Below are 18,531 nucleotides of genomic sequence, written 5' to 3' on the forward strand. Positions count from 1 at the left end.
AAACAGTAGTGGAATTACCCAGTGACCTTCATTCACTTCAATTATTTAGGAAAAATGAAAGTTGCCTTCAATATTTCCTGTTGCTGCTAATGGTATTTGAATTGCCTTCCCCCATATTTACAATTAAAAATAACCATGAAAATTACAACTGTGAGTTATGGTAACAGGGGTTTAATATCAAAATCTAAGAAAATAAAGGCATGTAGGCACATGGGAAACTTTAGAATCCCTCGTTCACTTGGGTATAGGAAGGAGCAAATTAATCTTGAATTGCTTCATAGTTAATAAAGTCTTTCTTTTGTTTCCTTTCCCAAGTTTTTAAAAAAAATAACAATAGGCATAAAAGTTACTTTCTTGTTGTATATTAAAGGAGATTATTTTAATACTGAATGTAAGACTGTCAAATTATGATGAAAGAGATGTTTTATATTGCATGTTCCCTTGGCATCCTTTGGTTCCGTAAGATCAATGAAATTTACAAAGTTCTTACCTTTAAGAATTTGTTTTGGTCTTTTCTTGGATTTCCTAGGACTCAAAGGACACTGCAACGGCTGGACAAAGTTTCTTTTCAGTAACATTGAAAACTAAAGATAAATGCAAACAACAGACAGTTTGGTTAACAAATTAACTAATAATTACTTCTTATGGGAACAGCATACAAAACGTGTTCAGCTCATCTAAGTGCATTTCATTTGTTGGTTGATAGGTTTGTTTATTTATTTATTTACTTACTTACTTATTTAGGCCTATAGGCCAAATTGAATATTGACTAAAAGAGCAACCAACCCTGCAGCTCCCAGGCTATTTTCTGCAGGGATGAGAGTTGTGTTTCTCTCAGCACTTTCTCTTCTTTTCCCCTTCTGTGCATGTCTAACTGTTTCTTTCTCTATCTTCCAAGAGATTCTAATTTCTGATACAAAACCCATCTAAGGATATGTACAGTATAGGGCTGAAAAATAAGCAGCTCAAGACAAGCATCATGGTCAAGAGTAAACAAGAATACCAGTCCATGATTGGAGATGAGGAGATATTAATATAAAAAACATTGGCTTCTTTCCTATATTGGGCAATCATATTATCCAGGTGAGAAAAAAATTAGACAATCAGAATAATCACTTGTTATAGTGATTTATATTGAGTCTCATGATTAGTTCCAAAGATTCTGAAGAACTCTGAAATTATACAATAGTTTGGATATTCTTATATTTGTGTATATATGACGTATAAGACCATTTGATTACAGGCAACAGGAATACAACTCAAAATTGTTGACAAAAAAGTAGAAGTATTGACTCATGAACAAAGCACATGAAAGAACATAGGAGAAATTTTGGTTGAAACAAGGAAACCAGGATCTTGGGTGTCATTAAAATCTTAGTCCCTTGTCTTTTTTTTCCACTTTTTAAAAAACCATGTTTGTTTCATTATACCCCATTCAGACCATGGCAGTTATGAGACATTGGAAGATAGCCAGGTTCAAGGTTGACTCATACACTAAAAGCTCAGCAGCTAGAAGAGTCCCATACAATGTTCAATAACAAAATTGCTGGGAAAGCACCCTTGTTGGTTAAATTTAGGTTATAAATGGCCCATATTTAAATTATTCTGTAGAAATAAATGGAATATTATTATTTTCTCAGTTCACATCATATACACAACCAATTGGTCATAGTGGTAGGAGCTATGATTGGCTTAGTACACTTAGAGCAAATGGCTTGAAGAAGCATTTCCCAAAATAAGAGAGGGATTGTTTCGGTTCTATAGCAATCATTATTTTTTTAAACTGTTCAGCCTAGCCCAAGCAGATACCACAACATATACCAAAGATACTGTTAGGAATATTGCTAAAACTTTTAATTATAAAATTTATATTTGTCTTTTAACTTTGAACTACCTCATTGATTTCTGATTCAGACATTCATTTTTCATTTTTACATTGACCTAGAACTACAGAATACCTAAAAATTTTAAGCCTGGGGAAGAAAATACAAAACAAGATTCAAATATGTATCACCTTTAAAAGGATGAATAAAATGCTGAATAAATTATATTTGGCTATATTTAACATATTTTTAAGTGAAATTTTAATTTCAGAATCCATGTGTAATTTTGGCTTGTCCCTTAAGTACATATTTGTTATTTTTAATGCAGTCATATATTATTTGTAATTTTTCTGATTTATTTTTCTTAATTTCATAATTTTTAAAAAATGTGCTGTTTTTAAAAAACAATCCAAACTACACAATTTTATTAAGTAAAATAGTGAAAGCCCTTACCTCTAAGCCCTTCTCATTCCCAAGAGTGAATCACTGTTAACAGTTTATACAGTACTTGTTTAGATATTTTTCTGTACACATGCACAGACACTCACACACTTTTAAGTTTTATTTTTATTAAAATATCACATTAACATTTCTTTGTAAATTGCTTTTTCAGGCAATAAAAATCAAGAATTCCTTCTATTTCAGTACTATATGCTAATTTGCTTAGTTTTAAAAATTGTGCAATATTCCATAATGTTAGTGAATGCTGTCAAATATTGGACATATGTTAAATGCTGGCTAATGTTCTGAGCACTTTAACTGTAATATCTAAACCCTCACAAAAAATCTGTGATGTGAGAATTAATATTATAGCTCTTTTATTGCTGAGAAAACAGAGGCAAACTGAGTTATTTTCCTTATAATTTACCTAACCATTCCTTTAGTGGCGGACAGTTAGGATAGCTCCAATAGTTTCACTGTTACAAATGCTGCACTAGGAAACTGGAATTAGACTTGTGAGTACGAAGAACTGTAAGATTAATTTTTAGACTTATAGCCCAATTGCTCTTCAAAATTGCTTACTGTCCACATATGACACTGAGTAATTTAAAACTTTTAATGTTTTCGCCAATCTGATAGGTAAAAATTTGTACTTCACTGTCACTTGAATTTATCTTTCTTTCTTGAAAAAGTTAAGCATATTTTCATAGATTTTAATGACATGAATATATTTTTTTACATAGAGGTCTGCTCATATTCTTACTGATTTCTGTTGGGTTGTTTTAGTTTTAATGTTCTATAGTTTTGTTTTCGGTTTTTGTTTTTTTTTCCCCTTTTGGATGGAAATGAAAATGTGTTACTCAGATCTCTTCTGTGGTGAGCAATGGTGATTCATGACGCCCAATATTGCTTCTCTGGATCTCCTGCCACATTTGTCTCATAAGATGCTTTTTGAAAGCTGCTCCTAGTGCCAATTACTGAGCACGTGGGGACATAAAGGTAGGGCCATTCCAGTGAGAATTGGCAGTCTTGTATGTGTGACTTTAGCTTGAACATTCCCTGTCAGGCTGGCAGAAATTATTTAGTATCTACGAATTTGAAAGTTCAAGACTTCCTACCCAAACTTCCTTTCTTTTCCTTTTCCACGTAATCTTCTGCATGGTGATGTGAAGACGTCGCCTCCAATTCTGACTTGATGTTTGCATCTAGATAGATCTGAACTAATATACTTTCCAATTTTATTTATGGGAGTCTTTTACTGTATAGAAGTTTCTTAGATGTTTCATTTTGGTTTTGTTTTCTGTCAAATTTATATTTGCCACTATGGTTTCTAGTGCCTTAGAAGAGTTTTACTTATGCCTTAGAAAGATTTTCCAACCTGAATATGGAAAAAAATTGTTTATTTTTTTCTTCCAGTATTTCTATGATTTTAAAGTATTCTTTAGTCTCCATACCCAATTGAAGTTCCTTAGTGGTGTGATGTAAGTATCTAATTTTAAATTATTTTCTGGATATACAGTTAGTTGCCCCAATAACAGAATAACCTATCTGTTTCCTACCACCTTTAATCACTAAATTCCTATAAATATATATATTTATTTTTTGATGCTTTAGTAAATCCTGATTTATTTATAAATATGTACTGTAACTTTGAAACAATATTTGGATATTTGGTGTAGTGTATTTCCTTCATTTGCTTTTTCAAGTTTTTTTGGGGGGGGGGCATTCTCCTATTCTTGCATATTTGTTTTTCCAGCTGAATGTAAGTACCAACTTACATTAACAAATAATTTGGACTCATTTTTGAAATTACAATTACTATCAATTAACTGAAGATATAGAAGACTTATTTATATATTTAAAATATTAGATCTTCCCATTCAGGAAACAGTAGGTCTCCCAGTGCATTCAGGTATTCTTTGTCCCCTTCTGTAAGGTTTTATATTAATAGTATTTGGCATATAGTTCTTACTGTTTTTTTTGTTAAATTGATTCCTAGGTATTTTATTTTATAGATTTTGTTGTATTGCTTAATTTACTTTTAACTGTCTTTTGTTGTTATTTTTATTACAATGTGCTGAACTATTAGGAGTTTTATATGTTTTCTGGATATGACATTTTCTATTCATAAGCAGAAATCAAAAATACTATTTTTTATAAATATGAAAAACAAAATTAACTAGAATTACTTGAAATTAATTTTGGCTACTTTGCTACTTGAATTTTTTTTCTAACCTCATTTATAACTTGAGCTATCAAAATCAACAATTGCTATTTATTTGCTCCTTATTTTGATTTTTCTTGAAGAATTGTGAAAACTAAAATATAAAACTAATTTTACAAACTTTCATTACCCTAGTTTGACCATTCATTTAATTTGCATACTTCCAAAACTTTGAAACAGCTATTTTGTATCCTGTTGAAGACAGAATGAGTGAAAGCAAGCAAGAACATGGCAAAATGCAAAATTTACATCAGCTTTTCAGTAGGATATATTTAATAGAACCTCAGGTTATATTCCAAGCAACTGAATATATTGTGCAACATTTTAAGGGACCTTTCCAAATTCTAATCTTAGTGTGCTTTTTATTTCATTATTAACTGAAATACACTAGTGATATTTTTATCAGTTAGATTTGGGGCTTCGAAATTTAAACGTATGATGCATCTTGATATTTCTAGCACACAATAATTCCTATTATTTCATAAAAGAACTCATTTTCTTTTGTTTCAAAAAACAAAACAAAGCAAAAATTTGCTTGGCTACTCTCAAGTGGAAAATATTTATGAATGAATGGTCTGTAAAAGTGTAATGAATATCATCATTTTACACATAAAATTTTTATTGAGTGCATTTTGGAAATGAATTTTGGGAAATAAGACAATAGCTAGTGAACATCTTATCTTAAACATTTTACTTATCAGAGGACACAGCTATATATATATTATAAAAGATGCTGAAATAAGTGGTTGTGGGTATATGCTTAAAGAACAAAAACTAATATTTGTCTACTACTTCGCAGTTTATGATGTTTGTATATAAAGAGTTTTATATTCAGCAGCTTACTTTCTGGGTCTTGTTTTGCCTGGAATTCTTGACAGCTTTGTGGCAGTGAACTAGTCACTTAACCTATATGTTAAATGACAACCATGGAGTCCTCTGCCTCTCTCACAGGGATTTTGGGAAGATTAAATAGCAATGAGCAAATGAACATTCTTTTTATAAAACACTATGCAAATGTCAGGGATGATCATTTTTTAAAAATCATAATTCAGACTATTTTAGAATAATTTAGGCATTAAGCAAAAAGCCACTGAAAACAGCTGTGTTTGTTTCTGAGTTGTCACAGCCCCACATTTATAAAATTAGGTAAAACTCAAAGAAATGTAGTTTGCCACCAGTGGGTAGCTATATCAGATAAGGAGAACTAATTTTTTCAATAAACATTGGGTCTGCCCTTGCTTCCATTCAATTAGATCTTAGTTAATGGTGCATTTCATACTAATAGAGAAATGCATGCTTTAACTAGGGCCTGAAAGGTTTTCTACTTTTCCTTTTCTTTCATTGACCTTGTTTCATTTTCTCCTTGATTTCCTTGTTCACGGTTATGGGACAGAACTTATTGCTTCCAACTTTCTCCTCTTAGGATAGAAGAAAATAAAGCAATTAAAAATTTTAGAAGATTTATTTAACTATATGCACTCTTCAAAGTGACATATGTGAGTTATAAATATATATATATATATCTTCATTAAATCCTTAATATGTAACTGTATAACTGTTTTTATTATTATCATTATTTATATGAGGAAACTGTGGCTTAGTGATTTTAAATAACTTAACCTAAGATTATATGATAGCAAGTCCTTAAGCCAGAGTTCTGACCACGACACTCATTCTTGCGAGTAAAGACAGGTGAAAATGGTGCAAAATATTATATTTGCCAAGGAATTCTTTCCAACCCCCTGTATACATAATAATATATACATAATTACATATACATATACATATGAGAGATGTTAAATCCTCAACAGCTGTAGACTACTCCTGAAGCAGTTATGATGATTAGATATTCAGGAACCCTCATACTACTCATTCATTCATTCATTCATTCACCTTTATTGTGTGCAGCTAATATGTGCTAGGTATTGCTCTAAGCACTGGGGAGACAGCAGCACTCAGAGCTTACCTTTAGGGGTAGGGAAACTGACTATCTAAGGAATGCATTTATACAAATAAGAAAATATCAGTGACAAATCCTTAGAAGAAAAATAATTTTTAAAAAAGTAAAGGTCATTTGAAAAAGAGCAACTGGTCTGGTGGGGAACAGGGAAGCTTTAGATTCAATTGTCTGAAAAGAATAATCTCAGTGTGTTTTAGTAACAAAAGGAAGGCTTCTATGAATGAACTTAGGCAAACAAGTGGAAAGACAAGAAGAAATGGGTAGGTAGGAGCCAGAGACAAGAATCAGGTGTCTGGATTTTACCCCAACTATGATAAGTAAATATATTAGATTACATAAATCTAATTTTCTATAAAAAGTGTTTTTTTCTCTCAAGTATTCTAATACTTTTTCCTTGGTCAGCTACAGAATGAAATAAAAAATATTCTGATTTAAATTTAATATATTTTTATTTCAAAATATTAAGGGGTCACGAATGTTTTTGTTACATGGATAGATTATATAAGGCCTTAAAGTATTAAGTCTGCTTTGATAAAGTTTTCCCCAGAACACAGGGAAAGGCTACAGTTTAAAATAAGAAAACTCTGTTTCTATTAATAACTGTACGTTTAAAAGGAAAAAAAAATATGCAGCACTGCTGTGTGGTTGACTAATGGTCTGGCTAGTACACACACCAATTTGAGTTTCACAGTATCTACTCTTTTGGCTCGCAGCCTTCCCTTTACAATCTATTTTTTAACAGAACATATAATACCCTATAGATTATACTATTTTCTCCCTGTCGTAGCCAGAATAATGCTCCCCCCCAAAGATGTCTATGCAGATTCCTAAAACCTGTAAATACCTTTGGTTATACAGAAACGGAAATGAAGGTTGCAGATAGCATTAAGGTTGTTAATCAACTGACCTAAAAATAGTCATGTTAATTTGGATTATTCAGTGAGTCCAATATAATCATAAGAGTCCTTAAAAGTGGAAGAATAACTCAGAAAAGAGAACCATACAGATGTCATGTAGGTAAAACTAGGCTTGATGCTGCTGGCTTTGAAGTTAGGTGAAGGAGACAATAAGCTCAAGAAAAGAGGGTGGCCTGTGGGAAGTGGAAGAGGGAAAATAACAGATTTTAGCCCAGAGCCTCCAGAGAGGAATTCAGCCCTGCCAACACCTTGATTTTGGTTCAGCGACACACTTCTATCTTAAAAAGTATAAAATAATAAATTTGACTTAAGTAAATTTGTGGTAATTTGTTACAACAGCAAAATCAAATCAATCAATCAATACAGATAATACACCTTCTCCTCTAGAATATAATGACGAATATAGCTTGAATTTTTTTGTCTCTTGGATTAATGATGTATGCCTAATACCAAGACCAGTGTTAGGTCCCTATAGCGCTTCTAATATAGATTTGACAAATGAATGAATGTATGAATCATACCAACATTCTACTCATGACTACTCCATGGCATCTTATTTCATTGAGAGTAAAAGTAAATATGATACAGTCTACAAAATCTGTACTACACTCTCTACTACTTCATTAATTTTATCTTCTTTTACATTTCTTCTTGAATACTATACCTTATCAATACTGAGCGCCTGGCAATTCCTCTGGAATATCAAGCATGCTCCCATCTCTGAGATTTTTGTTCATTCCATTTCCTCTGCCTGGGATGCTTATCCTCACATATCTATCTGTTTTTCTCTATCACTTCCTTCAGGCCTTTGGACGAGCACCCCTTTAACAGTGATATCTTCTCTGACCACACTTCTTGAATTCCCATCTTCTGGTACATCCCTTTCCTCTGCTTTATTATTCTCCATTGCGTCATTATGGTCTGCATTTATTTTAATTTAATTATTTATTCTTTATTCCTCATTAGAACATAAACTCCAAGAGGGCAATTTTTTTTTTTCCTGTTTCCTTCTCCGCTACGCTTGGCACATAACAGATTTGCAACAGATACTAACTGAATGAATCATACTGTCCCAACAAAGGCCTGCCTTTAAATCCCCCCCACCCCCACAGCTACAGCATATCAAAAGATCAGTCCAGGAGAGACTGTGGTTTATTCAACAAAATAAAGACTGTTGAAGCTTAGGTTATAGTCTGAAATCTGCAGCAATACTTAGCTACAATCAATTGAAAGGCAGCCCAAATGTCCATAGAATTAAATTAATAAAGACTTTGAATGTTAATATTATTTTCTGAGTAAGAGCATAAATAAAGATTAAGATTTTAAGTTAATTTTGCTGAAACAAGAACCAAGAAACCCAAGACAGATTACATGGGAAAAAAGAATCATGGGGCACAATAGTGAACCAGAAGAAAACAAGGCTACTATGTCCTTAGACACCTAGGTTATGTGTTATGTGAGTTATCTGATAAGAAAGGAATAGACAGTGGTGTAAGAAGCCACTGCACATCTGTGTGGTTTACCTAATGCAAGCCTGATGTATAAACTGTTGTTCTTATTCCTGAGGATAGAAGAAGCCACTTTCATCAAATCCTACTGGTATCCTGATAAAATTCCAAGCTTCTTTAAATATGAGATATTGAGATTATTTGAAATAAGGCACTATCCAACTAGTAAGAGTCAAGATTCTATTGCTCAAAGTTCACTAAATCAGATAGGATACCATCTTGTTAGAATTCAGCCCTTGTGAGTCCAGGTGAGCCCTACAGCACACTAGGCCCACAGTCTGTCAGTACTATTTCCTGCACCACTATTACAATGCACAGAAAGCAGTTTTCCATTTGTTCTGTAGGGGGAGGCCAAACTTTGCCTCTACCCTTTTATGGTCTCAACTGGGCCTGAAAATTAAATTGACATAAAATAAACTAACAGGAGAAATGTATACAAATTTAATATAAGGTGTATGTGATATGGGCACCCTCATAAGAAAATGAAGATGCAAAGAAGTGGCAAAAATTGGATATGTTTATATTAGTTTGAACAAAGAGAGGCAATTGTAGAAAAGTAATTAAATTATCCAGAAAGGCTAAAGAAAGATAAGGATTATTTTAACAAGATCTGTTTGTACAGAATTCTCTCTGCTGTGACTCCCCATTTAAGAATGTTTCTTTTCTCTTGGTATAGGGAGCACATCTTTCACATGGGAGTTATTATCTCCTGTTTCCAGGGGAAAAAAAGAAAGATTAGAATGCCCTTTTTGCATTTGCTGTTTTTCTAGTGCCTTTAGCTCAACACAATTCTTATACCGCAGTGGCATATTTGAGGTGCATGTTCCGCCACCCTTCAGTTCCAAATGCAGACCACGGTTGTGCCATTGACCCACAGAGTCCTTAAAGCTTCTCTCCCCACCTAAAAAGAAAGAGAACGTGCTCGTACTGCTTTCCATGTTTCCCTCCACACACTGAACTTCAGAAACTGGTATTCAAGCGGCTATGGGGAGGTGTATGTGTGCTGTTTTGAAGAGTCCAAAGCTTGGATTAACCATTGAACGTAGTAAAACGATCCTATAGATCAAGTGGAAGCTGTTTTGTTGATGCCGCCTGGATGGGGCTCTCAGTTCATAAATGCTTTTCTATTGAGTGGCAGTAAGTTGGGGTTCTAGTTTCAGTTTGTTCTAAGGTAGCTCGACACAGTTCTGAGACAATCCAACTACATCAAGGTATCAGAACAGATGGATTCTAACTATACTGGACTGTTTTTCCTTTTTTTTGCATTTGTCATGTCCAATTATTTATGTACCCACCTAACCGCAATATGATGACTACAATCAACATTTTGTGTAAACCTTTATAATTTGCAATGTAGCATTTTACAAGCTTTTTATTTAATATTTGCAATGACTTTGTGAGGTAGGTGTTACTCCATTTTTCAGATGATGAAAATAAGAGGTTAGGTGATTAGCTTGAATTATACATTTCAGATGGCAAAGAAGACATTTAAACATGCATTTTATGACTCCAAATCAATGACACCATATTAATTAAAAATATGTCTTTCTGATTTGTTAGCTTTCTGTACAATAGAAGAAAATATACATTTATAATCCATTTATGTTACATTCACTGATTCCCCATTGTAGAGTAACAGACATCTAGCTAAATAAGGACAATTATTGGTATAATGCATATTAAATTTTCTAGACAATTACATCCAAGGCAAAAAGACTCCTTGTTTAGGACAATATAGTTTTCATTTACTCTATCAACACAATCATCAAATACATACATATATATATATATATATATATATTTAGTGAGCATGAAAAAGGAAGCATCAATTTGGTAATTAAAAAAATATTTTTGGTATTTTGCTATGGATATTTTGAACAAAGATACCAGCAAATAAGTCAAATTTTGAAAAGACACATAATGTATGAATTTTTAATCAAGCACAGAACCTTTGAACTAGTTTTTTTTTTTTCTTTCAAAGGAATTGAAATTCTAAGGAAGTCAAAGTAGAATTCATTTTGTATTGTAATGTTAGCAACTCCTATATCAGTCTGTCTAAACAGGATACTTGAATTTCCTCTGAGAATTTTTTCCTTTTTTAGAATTTGGTAAAGTAAATCATTTAGTTCCATTTACCTGAAGCAAACCCAATAGGAGGAAAGCCTAAAAATTCTAGAAACATTTTACACTTTAAATAATACATTGAACAAGAAGCATGTTTCAAGGCCGGGCGCGGTGGCTCACGCCTGTAATCCTAGCACTCTGGGAGGCCGAGGTGGGCGGATCGTTTGAGCTCAGGAGTTCGAGACCAGCCTGAGCAAGAGCGAGACCCCATCTCTACTGAAAATAGAAAGAAATTATATGGACAGCTAAAAATATATATAGAAAAAATTAGCCGGGCATGGTGGCACATGCCTGTAGTCCCAGCTACTCGGGAGGCTGAGACAGGAGGATCGCTTGAGCTCAGGAGTTTGAGGTTGCTGTGAGCTAGGCTGACGCCACGGCACTCACTCTAGCCTGGGCAACAGAGTGAGACTCTGTCTCAAAAAAAAAAAAAAAAAAAAAAAAAAAGAAGCATGTTTCAAATAAATCTTTCAGCAATATTATTTCTAAATCTAGAATTTGCTCTCTGTTTATAGCTTTAGATTTAAAGTCAGTTAAAATATTCAGGTTTTTGAATATTTTATCAAATCTCATAATCTAAATTTAAAGAAATATTACATTAATTTCGATCTTGCAATTCTTCCATTCCTCCATAATACTGGTTTCTTTCTAAACGTCACTCAGTTTGAATTGAACCTGTTTCTTTTCCTACTATTTTTCTTAATAACTACAGTTTTTCAGCAATGGGGTGGTTCCAGATATTCAAAACTTTCATCTTAATATACTATTAATGTCAAATGAACTCGGTATAAAAATTGTAGTAATAGCCTTTCAAATATGAGCCTTGTAAGAAGAAAAACATGTCTGGTGTGAATAAACTTTAAAAATTATTTTTAATCTATAAAAATCTGTAAGAATACCAGGTACCTATTTTGGCAAATATAAGTTTGATTCACGCTTAACTCCTCCACTCTGGTTTAAATGTCACTTTTAACTTGTTCAACATTGCTCAACTAACATGAATAAAACATCTTATATTATATAATAATCAAAAGCCTGTTCTGTCAGGTAACCTTAAATGTTCTCTTAAGCTTTTTACTTGCCTAATAATATCAATTCAGAATTTATGTCAACATTGTAAATGATTATTTATGAATTCTTATTAATAGCTTTACTATCATCTATGGTTACATAATTTCACTGGCTATCTTAAAATAAGTCTTTTTATTAGAGGTATACAAAAACAAACAAAAGAAGAGCTGTAATAACAATAACGGCACTACTTTTAATTTTAGTATCCATTATATCCTTTGACATTCTCAATAATCTTGTAGTTAAAAGGCAAGTTATCATCACTGTTTTATAGAGAAGGAAACCAGGACACATAAAGTTTAAGTGACATATCCAAGGTCACTTTGCTAAAATGTGGAAACATAGTCATGAAGGTCGGTGCTGGATTAGAATTCCAAGGTCAGCAGTTTTTCTATTCTACAAAATACAAATACTGCTTTGATACAATTTTGCACTTTAATAAAGAAAAAAACATTTTCTTATTGTTCTATATAAGAAACAAAACGCAGCATTTTTACTGTGGCTCTGAAATGGAATTAATTGGTTTTGTGTATTTTGATGGTGCTTATCAAAAGTAAGTGCTTATCATAAGTAAGTGTGTATCTTATGAAGTAAAAATAAATAAATTCAGAACCTAACAGTTTTGAAAATACATACAAATTTTATTGAAAGAGAATACAAAATAAGTCATGACATGTTGGCACTTTTTTTCTGTTTTTGAAATAAATGTTAGAAGATAAGAATTATCCAGATGGATTTGTTGCATTAAAAGTACCTTGAAATGCTTTCCATTTTAACTATTTAATCCTTACTACATCTTGGTATTTTCATGGTACACACATATCAAGGAATACAGCATATAATACAAAGACTCATCATTTTCATTATTAAACCAATAAACTATTACTTTGCTGCATTAATATAATTTGTGACAATTTATTCTTTAAGGAACATATAAATCTCAAATGTTCAACAATTTTGACACTCAATTCTAATATTATCTATCCCACTTTAGTAATCATTTACCCTAAAGACCATTTCCAACACACTTCTGAAGCAGATTATCATAATTCTAAACACCCATCACCATTGCCAGGCTAGTAGTCTATCTGCTTTCTTAGATCCTAGCAAAAAATATCAAATCCAAAAGTTCTATATTAAAATGGACTAACTATTCATCTGCCAGGATTTTGGTAACATGAAATAAAACGGGAAATAATACACATTTATGCCAAATCTAAGTCATTTACAATTATTGAAATAAAAGTTTTCTCTTTAAGATTTTTATTTTTCCTAAAACTTTCTGAAAATATAGATATTTAAGGTATTCTAAATTACCATGAAAGATCTAAAAATATTTCAATCATTTATGTGTTTCCTTTATGTAATTTTGGAAATATTAGATAATCTCTTCATATACCATAACTTACATTTTAAGCAATCTTATTTTTTAAAATATCCTATCAATTTTCAATGTGTTAAATGATGATTCCTTTATACATGAGAAATTTGTAAGGTACCAAAATTTCAATTATTTAGATTAATGCAGATCATAAATTCTCATAAACTGGAATGTTGGCATATGACCTTCTTACATATTAATCTTCTTTAACTATAATAAAAGGCTTTGACATTTTAGGCTATAAAGTATGGCTCACTACTTCTACTGTATGGATAGTTATCTTGCATCTCTGAAAATGTTCTTTCTGAAATGTGTTTAAAATAAGGTCATTTTGAGAAACAAATACCTTCTACTCCAGTTATTCATTTATAGAGACCCACTTATATTAATGCTCATGATTGTAATCATGTGTAGCAAAAGAAATTTGTAGACACTGAAAAAGAACCAAGATGTCATAATTGAGAAAAAAAAAACTCAAGAAAATAGAAGAGGGGTCGGAAGGTTTCTATCTAGGACAAGACTGTAAATAATTACTTCAAGCAGTATTAAGTTTTGCAAATCTACATTTTCTTACATAGAAAAAATAATTCAGAAGAAGCAAATTTACAGAGTATATATTACACTTACAGTACTTCAAAGACCAACAAACCCATTTCTTCTTACATGTACAATTTACATGTAAATTCTATGTAGTAAAATTTAGTTTGCATGTATAAGATCTTACTATATGACACATAATAAACCAGAAACGTAGCTGTTATAGTTACCTACATTTTGTAGGTAAAGGAATTAGAGCTCAGCAAGATCAAATAATTTGCCCAAGTCAAAATTCAAACTGTGGGTGTTTAACTTCAATGAATGTTCCTCCTACTATATTCTTTGAAATTAAATTCTAAAACTTTGTCTCTTTATCAACATATAACTAGAACTACAGTCTGGATGATTCATGTTTATCTATATAGACAAAAATGTATTGCATTTATTTGTCATAAATTTGACTGACCTAATTTGATACTGTTTACTATAATTTATTGATTGGTTTTACAGAAAATATAAACATACAACAAAAATATGAGGTTATCTGTTTTCTATAACACTATATAAACGTAGAATGTATAACAACAGACAAAAAGTTATTTAAAATTGTTAAAGTCAACAAATAATTTATTAAGAACTTTGTCCAAAAATTTATGTCAAGACTACATTTCGGAAAAAACCAGCAACAACATGAAGTAGTTAGGATGATGACATGGAGTGGATGTACACACAGAGCCAGGTATCCACCACACAATCCCATGTGAATGAAAGTGACTGACATTACATAGCCTAGTAACCCCAGCAATTGAGTGGAAGAAATGACAGCAACTGGGTGCCAGTTCAGAGTAGAGACTGATAGACATTGGGATGTGTGTGTGTGTGTGTGTGTATTTATAAGGATAAACATATATTTGCAGATTTGCAAAACCTAATACTGTTTGAAGTAATTATTTACTGTCTTGTCCTAGATGAAAATGTTCATACCCCTGTTTTATTTTCTTGAATTTTTTTTTCTCAAATTGTAACATCTCATCTTTTTCAATGTCTGGAAGTTTGTTTTGCTACACTTTATTACAATCATGAGCATTAACATAAGTGGGTCTCTGTAAGTATATAACTGGAGTAGAATGTATGGAGTACACTGAACAGAAAGGGTCTATAAATAACTGATTGTTAAAAAAATGGGAGTCTTTTAACTATTTATTGACTTTAGTCAACATCCAGATATATTTCACTATGTAGCTGAAAGTAACAAAAATAAAAATTTCATCTGACTCTATAGTATTGGAAAGAACATTAGGAAATGGTAGCAGTGGCATTGGTTGACTGCTTAACATATGTGCACTTTGGTTCTTCCATAGATTGGGGAGTATTATATTTCATATACTACATCACATAATTACAAATGTTATCTACAGTCACACTGTCTTCATCTAGATCCAATAGGTAAACTACTTGACCTTGGACCCAATCTCAGTCTACTGGTCTCTAAAATTAAAGTATTCAATGTTCATCTTCCTTAGGATGATAGGAGGATTAAATGAGACAATGTACATTACATGTTCAGCACATACTTGACTATAGTAAGTGTTGAATAATTATCAACAAATGTTCTTAAAGTCTTGTGATTACCACACATGATAAAAATTATCCTTAGGTATATATGGGAAAACTTTAATCAAAGAGAAAAATGTGTAAAAGAAGTTTAAAACCTTTACTCGCATTCATTATTTTTGACTATTACTATCATTTTAGTAAAATTATTAGGCTTTACATACTTCCTAGAATGCAAATGTCAAAATCCAAAGCACATTAATAAATACATATGTTTATAAACATACATAAAGTAAACATATATGATTTTAAGCTTTTTGAAAGCTAATTGAACAATTTAGCTAATTTTCAAGAATAATAAGGTGAAAAGATCAAGAGTTTTAAAAAGAATTTAGCTCATTTTGTCTGTATAAAAGACAAAAAATAGCTCCTTCAAAAATCAGAATATGGTTCCTAAGAGCATCTAAATTTAGAGGCTTATCTTACCTGAACTTTCGAACCTGTTGAAAATTCCTCATGAGAATCTTTCTTCTCTCATTATTTCTCTATCTTTGAAATATTGATACTTGCTTTCCCAGTTTTCTTTCATTTTGTTTCATCAAAGGTTGCAGACTACATTTTCCTTTCATATGAACTTCAAATATATCTGCTATTTATTCTTCAATTGCGTGGCTCATCTGCTTAATGACAGTGACAGTAAACTTGCAGAATTATTGAAGAAATATGCCCTATTTCAAAACAAAATGAGCTTTTCACCCATAAGTCCCTGATTAAATCTCTCCTTCTGATTCTTTTTTAAAAAAACTTTTTTTTCTTATCCACTTTAATGAAGTACATTTGCCCTTGGAATACCTTTTTATCATTTTCATTACCTTCAGTACATGTAAAACATTGTAGTTAGACTCTAAATTTGACTCAGGAAACCTAAATATAAGCAGGTGGAGAAAGGATTATGTTATTAAATAACCATTATCAATTTGTTTAAAAAAAGTTATATTTCTTCAACTTTCCTTAAAATTATTCAGTGATGACTGGGGAGGTGGGGAACAGGAGTTGATGGAAGAAATTAACCACCTTTTAAATACATGCTAAAAACTAGCTTGCTGAATAATTTGTGTCAATTAAAAAACCTTGCTAAATGAAGAGTCTGATGCTTCTGTCCGGCTGGCTAAGGCAGGTGGACCCTTGTCACTCATGTTTTTAGATTTGCCTGCTCATTTGAAAATGCCTGTCTCTTTGTATTAAAAAAATACAAGAAAAAAATCATAGTTATTTATATACAAAAATTTAAGACCAATTTAATTAGTCATATTCTGCTTTAAAATAGCCTAATAAATTAAGGGCTCCCTACCTATGTTTCTAACATGGTGTGTTCAGATTTCCAATGAGAGAGTTGACCTAGACAATGACACTAAATATTTGTGTGACTTTATTTTTTTTTTTATTTCAGCATATTATGGGAGTACAAAAGTTTATGTTATGTATATTGCCCTTGCCCTCCTCTCCCCACCCCAGGCAGAGCTTCAAGAGTGTCCATCCCCCAGACGGTGCGCATTGCACTCATTATGTATGTATACACCCATCTCCTGTGCCCCCCCGCCCCATCTGCCCGACACCCAATTAATGTTATTCCTATATGTGCTCTTAGGTGATGATCAGTGAAACCAATTTGATGGTGAGTACATGTGGTACTTATTTTTCCATTCTTAGGATACTTCACTTAGTAGAATGGGTTCCAGCTCTATCCAGAAAAATGCAAGAGGCGCTATATAACCATTGTTTCTTATAGTTGAGTAGTACTCCATGGTATACATATACCACATTTTATTAATCCACTCATGTATTGATGGGCACTTGGGTTGTTTCCACATCTTTGCAACTGTGAATTGTGCTGCTATAAACATTCGAGTGCAGATATCTTTGTTATAGAATGTCTTTTGTTCTTTTGGGGAGATGCCCAATAATGGGATTCCTGGATCAAATGGTAAATCTACTTGTATCTCTTTAAGATATCTCCATATTGCTTTCCACAGAGGTTGCACTAGTTCGCAGTCCCACCAGCAGTGTATGAGTGTTTCTATCTCTCTGTATCCATGCCAATGTTTATGGTTTTGGGACTTATTGATAAAGGCCATTCTCACTGGAGACAAGTGATATCTCATGGTGGTTTTGATTTGCATTTCCCTGATGATTAAAGATGTTGAGCATTTTTTCATATGGTTGTTGGCCATTGTTCTGTCTTCTTTTGAAAAGTTTCTGTTCATGTCCTTTGCCCACTTTTTGATAGGGTTGTTTGATTTTTTTCTTGCTGATTTTCCTGAGTTCTAAATAGATTCTAGTTATCAGCCCTTTATCAGATGTGTAGCATGCGAAAATTTTTTCCCATTCTATAGGTTGTCTCTTTGCTCTCGTGATAGTTTCTTTGACAGTGCAGAAGCTTTTTAATTTGATCAGGTCCCATTTATTTATTACCAACATCATTTTTCACAGATATAGAAAAAATAATTTTATGCTTCATATGGAACCAGAGACGACCCCATTTTGCAAAAGCAATTTTAGGCAATAAGAACAAAATGGGAGGTATTAATTTACCATACTTCAAACTATATTACAAGGCTGTGATTATTAAATCAGCTTGGTACTGGCACAAGAACAGGGACACAGACCAGTGGAATAGAACTGAGAATCCAGATATAAAACCATCCTCATACAGCCATCTAATCTTTGACAAAGCAGACAAAAACATACAATGAGGAAAAGAATCCTTATTCAATAAATGATGCTGGGAAAAAATTGGATAGCCACATACAGAAGACTGAAATAGGACCCACATCTTTCACCTCTCACAAAAATCAAATCATGGTGGATAACAGACTTAAACCTTAGGTCGGAAACTATTAGAATTCTAGAAGAAAATGGGGGAAAAATTCTTATAGACATTGGCCTAGGCAAAGAATTTATGAAGGAAGACTCCAAAGGCAATCACAGAAA

The sequence above is a fragment of the Eulemur rufifrons genome, chromosome 7 (assembly GCF_041146395.1).
Source record: "Eulemur rufifrons isolate Redbay chromosome 7, OSU_ERuf_1, whole genome shotgun sequence".
Classification (NCBI taxonomy): Eukaryota; Metazoa; Chordata; class Mammalia; order Primates; family Lemuridae; genus Eulemur; species Eulemur rufifrons.